Below are 10,198 nucleotides of genomic sequence, written 5' to 3' on the forward strand. Positions count from 1 at the left end.
GGTCTGAAACAATGACTGGAAAAGAAGCAGCGTGAACTTGGCATACGAAACCTGACCAACGCTCGAGACCGTGTGGGGTGAAATGAGCCAGCGCTCCTTCTGCGGCGTGATCCGTTTCTGTTTGCTTTTGTTTTGCGCCACCTGGTCCAGGTTCCCCTGATAAAATCAAAGGGAAAGGTCGACTGACTCGGGACCTTTCTGCTGGAAACTTGGTTTCCTTCCTCTAAGAAACACGGGTTGGGTTAACAACACTAATTCCGCACTATAATGCAAAGCACGGATTGAAGTAATACTTAAGTGAAAACAAAATCACTGTTGCGGACTGACAATCATAATTTAAAATGAATAAACATTGCGGTCTGAATTTAAGAAAATGGTTGCCAAGCGAAAGTTTTAAAAATTCTATCAGGAGGTGTGGCCTGAAATCCCTCCTGTGAGGAGTCTGAAACTCATTACACATGACAGGAAGCATCCAATCAGGGCTAACGAGGTCATAGGAGGATGCAAAGTAATACTGAATGTGAGCGTGTGCTGTAGCTCTGCACTGATAGTGTTGATTGAGTCACATTTTCAAATTTGGGAAACTTGACTAATGTGCTTATTGGTGGATAAAACCTAATTGCACACTGATTGCATTTATTGGGTTATAGCATCTTTTATCCCCAGTTAATCCTCAGTTTGCAAGGGGTTTGAATTAGTATTGTGAACATAATTATAATCTTACCGTTTCTGGTATATAAGACCATCTGTTTCATAATTCTAATTATATTTAAAATAACATTGTAAAATAAAAATTGTAAATAAAATTGCTTTATTTATAATAATCCTTTATACAATTGCTGAAGCCAAAAATTCATACAGCAGAACCAATAAAAACAATCATTCAGAGAAAGCACATAGAAACTTAAGAGTTCTTATGAGTCTTCCGAGTAACCTGTACCCTCTATTACCGTTTAATTTCACTATCTGCAACACAAGTGCATTTAATAGCCCTCATTATTTACTTGTTGGAGTCTTATCAGGAAAGTCTTCTGCAAAGATTTGAGGGGTCACTGGCCGCAACGCTCAGCCGTGAATTTGATTGACTCCCGCAGAGTCTCCCAGCGAGTCTCCATTTCGATTACTACAATCATCTGACTAATGGCAAGCGGGCTTATTCCGGGGTGGGTGTACGCGAGCACAAACGGCCTTATCTGGTCTAAGCAGAGAGCTGAATGAGAGAAGCCGGAGGCGACGGCAAGCAAGGCACAGAAAAACGCTGCCGCTACAATTTACCAATTAGAAGACTGCATGTCTACGGGCATGATCCCCCATGCCCCCCGGGGCAAGAATCTCAAAGTGCGGGGATACGGAATGTGAAAGACACCCGACTTCAAATGGCTTCATAGCCAATCCACTTGAAGACCCATGAAAAATCAAACTGTCACTACATTTATTTCTTCACATTTTTTTTTTTTACATTTATAATGAATTCTTTTTAGAAAACATGAAGAATCAGCATGAGTTGCGTAAGTGTCGTTCCTGTTTCATAATATATTCGACTCACCTTGGTCTTTGGAGAGACTGTGGATACGCATACAAAACATTCTGAATTCCAATTTCATGCATTACTTGACAAATTGTCCTTTTTGATTGAATCACAAGTACTTAATTTTGTTTGTGAACTCTGGTGTAGAAATTCATTAGGACAGACCGATGCTGCTAGCAATTGATGGTAAAAAGTGGCAACACAACTGTGCACACATATCAAGGTTTTAAGGATTCAGCAATGACTACTTTGAAGGAGACTTAATAAAAAATCTATTTTCAATCCCAAAAGCTGATGAATGGACACCATCATTCTACCCTTGAGAAAGGTGCATAACCCACATTGCCTCAGTATATATCCAGCTGTATAAATGCCATGTAAAAGTTGCGTAAATTGCTTTTACATGCACTGGTTAAATGCCTGTAAAGTAATGAATGTGATTTTGTCTCATGCGAGAGCTGGCATCACAAAATAATTTGAAAAGAAAACACAGAATGGTCGAATATGAATTCATAGATAATGTGGCGTATGATTTGCACCCGTAACAGGGATGTAACTGGCAGCCCTCTAAGTATATATTTTTTGCTTTGATACTTAATATAGAATCCTTAAGAAAAGGAAATTTTATAGAAAGCTTCACAGAGCAAATAACAGAAAAGTAACAAAATTTTATTGCCACTTCACAACCTGACATTCAGCATCCAGTGAGATATAGCCAGAGAAGGAAAAGAATACAGTTCTCTGGTATGATTCAGTGGGCTCATATCCCTATCTGCTGGAGTTTACCTTCAAAGGACTTCAGAGGCTCATATATCAAATATCTGTGAGCCCCACACACATATATCTACCAATATGTCCAAAAACATGTAGAAAAAAGGTTATATACCAATCTTAGGAGAATATTTCATAATTTATATTAACATATCTGGCCAGAATGCTTTCATTTGAGGTATTTTTCCATGATTTTTTATTGCGCTTTGAATTAACTCTTTCTCTACTCTGAGCATCTGTTGAGTGCTCATTTGAGCACATGTTTGTAAAGCCAGCAAGAAGAATCCTGTTGTCGCAAGCTACAGTTCATACACAGCATAGATAATAAAAGCAACAAATCTTACAGGCACAAGACAGCAAAACACTGAGTAATAATCGCCATCATACACCAAAAAGAATTTATCATTTCAATAACTGCTGTACCTCAACACAAAGGAAGAAAGTTTCCTGAAGCACTTCCTTACCTTCGCTCTTCCATACATCTCAGTACATGAGCCAGGCATTTCATTAGGATACAGATACGATTGAGCTTATCACTACTCAAACCTTTCCATTAGTAACCATTGAGGGAACCTTACAGAATAGTCTAATAAAATGGATCAAGACGCTGTGCGTCTTCACACTCAAAAAAGAACATCCTGCAAACAAGAAGACATTTGAGCACAGAGCAGATGGTGGTCTCCAACTGCTACCAGCATGGGCAGCCATATTGCAGTGAGACTCTGACTTGGCCTGACACTCAAGCCAATCAGGGATTTTCAGATTTCCACAGAATTATGCTAACACGTTTCTGGGGTTATTGGGCTCTTTCAGCTTCTAAATGAGCACACACAGTTCCAAAGACGAGTGTGCTTCCCTCTTGCTCAATGTGTGCCGAAGCAAGACTTTTGCCATTTGGAGAGTCAGCCATCTTTATTTTTGAGGTTCATTTCTTTCCCATCTGTCAACAGGAAAAAGCCTCTAGCTTAATGACAACAAGGAAGAAAACAAGGGCCTTGAAGTGTTAAGCATGTTGTTTAATGATTGTCTGTCTCACTGTTGTCCGTTCTCAGGGGATTCTCTCGCTAATGACAAAATCAAATCCACCCAAGCGGAGAAATACATGGCCAAGACACTAAACAAAGCATCCTCAGGATCATTGGATGTAATGGGGATTTATATACATACTATACATACGAACTGGTGACAAATTACAGGAAAGACCTGAATAAATGAGTGGAGAAACATAACGAATGCAGATGCTTCCATACAGGTGCACTGCATGATACAATTAAGCAATTAACATCTGATCATGATCTGTGGCATGTATTAAAATGCAGAGCAGGGCCAGTTGACCTTGATTTTGGATCGAGATGGCAAGAGGAAAAAATCTAAGTGACTTTGAAAGGATTCATTATTGGGGCACGGATGACAGGAGCTTCAGTCATAAAGACTGCTCGACTGGCTGGTGTTCCAATAGGAACAGTGACTAAAGTGACATCTGCATTTAGATCTCTGGGAAAGACATCCGTAAATAAGGTCGAAAATTGTGGTCAAAAGCTCACGTTCGATGATCGTGATGCGCGTGCATAAGTGTGATGTGTAAGGAAAAACAGAAGAGCAACTCTTCCTCAGGTGACTGAGACTGTCTATGCAGGACGTGATCAGACTGTGTCAGCAAGAGCAGTCCGTCGACAACTACATGGAGAAGAATATTATAGTAGGGTTGCAGTTCATAAACCCCTCATTACAAAGATGAATGCACATTTGAGAGTTCAGTGGTGCAAAACCCATAGGCACTGGTCTACAGAGATGTGGAAAAAAGTGATACAGACAGAACCTTCAACATATTCTTAAGTGGGCGAGGGCATGTGTGGCATACACCAAGAGAATGGTACAGGCCTGACTGCTTGACCTCTACAGTGAGGGGGTCTCGTGGCACTTTTATGCTGTGGGGGGCATTTTCCTGGCATGGTTTGGGGGCACTTGTCCCTTTAGAGGGAACCTTCATTGTTTAATTTCAAATCCATTGTGCTGCCAAAACAACTAAATGGTGTCAGTCCAAATAATTGTGCATTGCACTATATATACATTCATACGTTTTAAAAAAAAAAACTTTTCATTGTTGTGATAACACACTGAATTCCACACAATAATGGTATGGCCTTGCAGTTTCTTCACATACAGTAGCACTGAATTAATGATTCCATTTACGCAGTCAGTTAAGATAAGCCAGCGCATTGGATGAAATAGCCTAATGTATACTGTCTGAGTGGAATGAAAATGGATACACACGTCATTCCTATTCTGAACCGCTGGAGATTACAGCCGTTTTACTCCATCTACACCATCAACAATCATGCTGCGGGGGCTTTCTTCGCATTATAGCCATTATAGTGTCCATCAGCACAGCGTACTACACAGTGTAGGCTAGTCCCGACCTCTATTAATTTACGGCGTCAAATAAGAAGTTCACAGCTGCGCAGCTTTTAAAAAAATTTTTTTTTTAAATCGTTGACAGTTTTTTGTGTTGGCTTGACCACCCCCTTACCTCATACGAGTAGACTATACCTGTCATACTAGATGGCCGCTCGTGCCCCCCCCCCCCCCCCCCCCCCCCCCCCCATTCCCATGCATTTCCGTTTCAAAAGAATTAATTGTGTCCGCAAGTGGGTCATTTGAATTTCTTTTTTCATTGACAATTACGTAATTATGATAAATTCAACGAGTTCAAGTAACTGTTTAATCAAAGGACGCTACTTGTAGGCCAAAGAGGTTGGTTTCCCATTCACTTCACAATAAATCGGCGAAGAGGTTCACACAAATTATGATTTAAGTCCACAACGCTTTCTCCTCTTTTCTTATTTCAGTTTACAGATCTTGTAATTTTTACACCGTCCGTGCATATGGATCCAGCTCGCTGGAGTGTGCAATAACAGCAATGGTGATATCAGAGATAACAGATACCACAATAGTGTACTAATGGAATGCTATTTAATTATAGTATTATGGTATGGTTTTCCATTTTTCGCACAGATCGGGTTGGTTGACAAGAACTGTAACCAAGGAAACATATATTGTATTTCTCATTGGCTAATTTAACAATAAGCCTCTCCAATGACAGCCCCATTCTCCTTGCCAATGCCCAATGGAGTGCGGAGCTGCAAAGAACGGTAAGGTGACGTCATGCAGCCTGATACTCCTGAGTGGAAGCACAGAGGAAAGAAGCGACCTCGCCTCCACCATGGAGACGAGTTAGCTTGATGTACTTGTGGGACAAGGTCAGGGTTTCCATGAGAACTACTTGCTGAATGGAAAATCTATATCTTCCGATGGAGTGCATCGTCAAAACACATCGACTACGATAAAAATCCTCCTTACGGTAAGGGCTCGTTTGAATGGAAAACGATTCTGTAAATAACCTACAATTAACTACTCTAGCATCTACCTTGCTGGCTTGTTTAGTTGACGCGCGCCTAGTACGAGGTCTTGTAGCTACTTGCTTAGACAATTATTTCCCAGGTAGTTTCCAGTTGCCTGCATTGTGAACATTTAAAGAAACGAAGCGTATAAATTGGCGTTATACGCCTGAGTCGGAATCCTAATACGAGTCATCTTTCTCTTGTGACAACGACCTACTGCACACCTTTGAAAGACCTTCACTGTAACGTGACATTTAATTCTTGCAGCTTGCCTGCTTCGCTCCGAGTTGTAACTTTTATTAAAATACGCTCGATTCGCTTTGAGGGCACGCGCTCGCGTACTGTGCTCGGTTACATTTTAGCGTTGCCGACAGCAATTGGCAACGATATCGAAGTAAATTAATAAAGACAGGTGTGCTATGTTTAGGAATCTCAAGAATGTTACATCCTGTTGGGGCAGGGAAACCAATACCCGAACCTCGACTGTGTCCGCATGGTCGGCTTTAATCATTTCCTTACAATCGCATGCAACTTCCCCCTCGCAATTCCTTACGACCTCTGTATACTATGGATATATATAAAACGTGCATCCTTTCGGTATTTGTCAAATAAGCAACAACCCAAAAACTAGTAGTGTAACTTCTGTCTATGCATTATACATCCTCTATACGATCGAATCCAGAGACTATAGTTTATGCAAGACTGGGAAATACGACGGAACCTAATCGTAGACTCCGCTTTGAAGTATTCAGCTCTGATCTCTGTTTGCAGGGAGAATTCGAGATCGGTGCCTGGAATGCATTTGCTTCAAAAGTTTGTAAAATAAGTTCCGTTCTGTGAATAATAAGAACGCCAATATTATTGTGCGATTTAAAGCATTTCAGGCCTGCAGCAGCCGTATTTTGCTCGACATAATCTGTGCAGTTTCGAGGTAGTTCTGAAAACCGAGGCGGAGGTACGAAAACAGCGCATGTTTGGGCAGATTGGGGTAGACGCCTGTTGAGTGCTAGGCGTGTCGATTTACATCGGAAACGGCTCTGCTGCTTCGCGCAGCGGGACCCCAGCCACTCCACATGAAAAGGGGGGTTTTAGCCGCCTAGCGAGTCTGTACCGACACTCCCAAACAGTCGCGTCATTTACCTTTGAGGAGTTTTGGAGAATCTCTCTGCACTCCTTTGCCCCGATTACCTCCAACGCAGCGCTAAAATGGACAGAATATCACACGGGTGTCTGCAGTCCTCGGTTGCCTCCGCTCAGTATTTAGGGCCGTCAGTATTACCTCAGGTCCGATTTCCTTCAGCTTGTCATCCTAACTGGTTTTAACCTTTATACTTCACCTTGAAACATTTAGATAGTTTAAATTACTATATGCTTGTATATGTGTAACTGGTTAAGACAGCATGTTTAGTTTACTGAGTACCAACCTTTGTTTAATATGCTAAACCGAAATGAGGATAAAATAATTTTAATAATCTTGTGAATTCTTTGACGATTGAATTTCACTCCCGGGATTAATAAAGTCAACTGCCTATCTATCTAATTCCCCTTCGATGTTGAGATGTTATTGCTTTTTCAGTTTATCCTGCATAGGTCACGTCCTCATGCTGGAAAATAAATGTCAAATTCTCTATGGTCTCTATGGCTTGTCTGAACGACATAATATATTAGACGTGTTGTTCGAGTACAGCCTTCAGTGAAAAGCCATATAAATCTATTTGACCATTTCGAAAAGGCAACTCTGGCCAAAGGGCGAGCCAGGAATCGTTCCTCTGTACTGATCTGGCAGGAGTTATTACTGGACCAAGTTCTTTCCCTTGCTGGGAATTTACCACTCCGCAGTGCTTCAGTCTGTTCCACACAGCACAATCCACACAACAGAATCAGATTGACGTGATGTAAAATGATCATTATTGATCATTATTATTAAAAAAAAAAAAAATAAATAAGAAGCTGTGGCAGGCTGTAGGTGTGCAATGCACACAGATGCCTTCAGATTGCTGCACCCTATGGCACTGGAGGTGGGTTGCTTTATTCCACTGATGAAGCCAGTGGTGGTAAGGCCAATAGTGGCTCTGGCCTTGGGCCTAGATGTTCACTGGGTGGCATCACCCCCATGACCACAAGCAGAGCATGCCAAATCTCCGAAGCCTGTTCGGTCAACCCACATCTATACCTACATGCCTATATATCCGACATTATATTTCACCATGGCAGTTGGTTGTATGAATAGTTGTGGAAGATATCCGAAACCTTCTCATTAATGTTGATTTCCCTTTCGCTTGCGTCTTTTGGGTTTGGCTTTTGTTTTCTTTCGGTGTCGAGTCGCCGGCTCCGATCCAGTAAAATCATTTTTTGGAAGGGAGGGGACCGTGCCGATGGGAACGCACTCCGCGAATACTGCTCAGCGCTTTTCATTTCCCTCACGTCTCCCAGATATCCTGCAACGGCAGGCGCCAACCTAGCCGTCCTTGAAGATGAAAGTGAAAACGAAATGAAACTGAATTTAATAATTTTGGAGAGCTTACCGTTTAAATTTGAAGTGCGGAATCATCCTGGGTGAAAGTACCCATTGTTAGTTTTTGCTGTAATTTGCTAGAAAAAACGTGCTTCTTTAACCTCTTTTATCATCTGAAGCAGAAGCGGTTTTTGAATCTTGGGTTTCCGGAAAGATATATAATGTTCATCGCGCCCTTTGTTTTTCAAAACCAGAACGTCGCCCGCATAAATCATTCGACCTATTTGCGTTTGATGCCGTTTTGCATTCGCTTTGCATAACCTCCCTTTTACAGCAGGAATAACTGGCGCCGCGAACTTTCCTCTGCTCAGACCGAGGGCTCCTCTGCAGCGTAGCGCTACCCTACAGCCACCCGGATTCACCAGTGAAGATCTCTTTTACCAGCAGGGCCTTCTCGGTCCTGGCCCGTAATTCATTATCATTTCCCGGGCGGTCGTTTGGTAAAGTTCCACCACTCCATCTTGACGACGGGCTCGTTTATTTTTCACAAAGAAGAGGCAGTGATGGCCGCCTCTGCGCTGAATGTCAATGGTGCTGGTGTTGGCTGCGTTCTGAGAGTCACAGCCTATGCTGAGATTCACCGTTTTGCTCAATAGGCCTACATAATCAAGCCTAACTGAAATTTTAAATGTTTTTAAACTGACGCTGTTGAAGGGTAATCTTTGAAGATTAAGCTGCTGTTTCCATGCTTTGATCAGCCACATACGGAGGTCTGGATAACCATCTAATTTATCTTTGACAGAATAAGGGTGCTGCGTTTTTGCACGTGCATGGTCTGGTATACAGTGCTGTGAAGTTTGTTAGGTCAGAATGAAGCTGTATTGTCACCACTGCTGATTGTTTTGTTTTTTTTGGTTCGTCTATGAGTGAGTTCCCTCCCAGGCCACTCTTACAGTGGAGGTACATTTTGTTTTTTAGGGAAATGCACCCTGAAAGGTACAATAATGCTCCATTTGGGTACTAATAAGTAGCTTTTACAAGCAAGAGAGGTACAGATAAATTATGTATTGCTGGCTAGGGGTACGATTTCATGTACCTGTAGAGTGTCACCCCAGTGACAAGGGTTTGCACCTTTATAGACACCTTTTCATACCCTTTTGTTTTGCTGAGAGTGATGGTAAGATCTTGGAAGTTCACCTCTGAAGTGGCGTGATGCTGAGTTTGACCTTTTGCTCTCCCGTCTTGCATTCCCTTACACGTTTTTCAGTGTAGTTTTCAACGCATTTGAATGCATATGGAACTATTGAAATTGAGGCCATAGCACATGTTGGTTACATGTCACGTACACATATATAGACAGGTTTTTACATTTCGGTATGACCCCCGTCTTTAGAAGTGAGGGAGCGTTTGAATTTGAAAGGCCTTTGGGTTTGCTTCGCTGTGCACTGGAGTGGATTTGGCCGATCAGTCGCTGCCTCCCGGTCAGGTCTCGGCGGGTTTCCATGGTGAAATGAAACGCTCTTCCGTAGAGCCTCTCTCTCACGCGCGTGCGGAGGGCGGCGTCTTCGCGGTCTCTCGCGGGCGAGCCTCGTGAAAGTCGTTACCCACAGCCGGGCCGCCCGCAACAACCGGCCTCTTTTCGGAGCGGCTCGCTCGGAGTGCGCGGATTCGCCACGAGGCACCGCCGCGGGCCGCGGTGGAATTCCGCCTTGGCACAGACGCCTCTTTGTGGAGCGGGCCTCCTCGCCGACGGCGAAGGCTCGCGCGTGACACCGCGCGGTACAGAGCGCAGACAGCCTCCATCTGAGTGCGAGACGAAGCTCTGCGGTCCTGCAGCGATGCCTTATGAAAATGCATCTGTAATCAAAGACGTTGTTGTCCATGGCCTGTCATGTTTTTTAAAAAATTTTTTATTTGTGAGTGACAGCAATTAGCCTAGTGCATTCATTACAAAAAAATTCTGTACAGCAATTACTTCTTTGGTCTTGTGTGCGATTAAATATTCCAGCAGAAGATGAGGAAAGCATTGCTTGTCTAATGGGG

At 42.7% G+C, this 10,198-nt stretch overlaps 1 protein-coding gene across 4 annotated transcripts in view; it reads left to right on the forward strand.

The window, feature by feature from the left end:
• Positions 1-5,475: 5,475 nt before the first annotated feature.
• The window catches only part of LOC118213900 (plakophilin-4-like), an 84,866-nt gene continuing 80,143 nt past the window's right edge, over positions 5,476-10,198 (forward strand). For all 4 annotated transcript variants that reach the window (XM_035393122.1, XM_035393121.1, XM_035393123.1 and 1 more), the window contains exon 1: positions 5,476-5,660. The gene's annotated coding sequence lies outside the window, so the exon portion shown is untranslated. The remainder of the gene's footprint in view (positions 5,661-10,198) is intronic.

The sequence above is a fragment of the Anguilla anguilla genome, chromosome 15, assembly GCF_013347855.1.
Source record: "Anguilla anguilla isolate fAngAng1 chromosome 15, fAngAng1.pri, whole genome shotgun sequence".
Taxonomy (NCBI): Eukaryota; Metazoa; Chordata; class Actinopteri; order Anguilliformes; family Anguillidae; genus Anguilla; species Anguilla anguilla.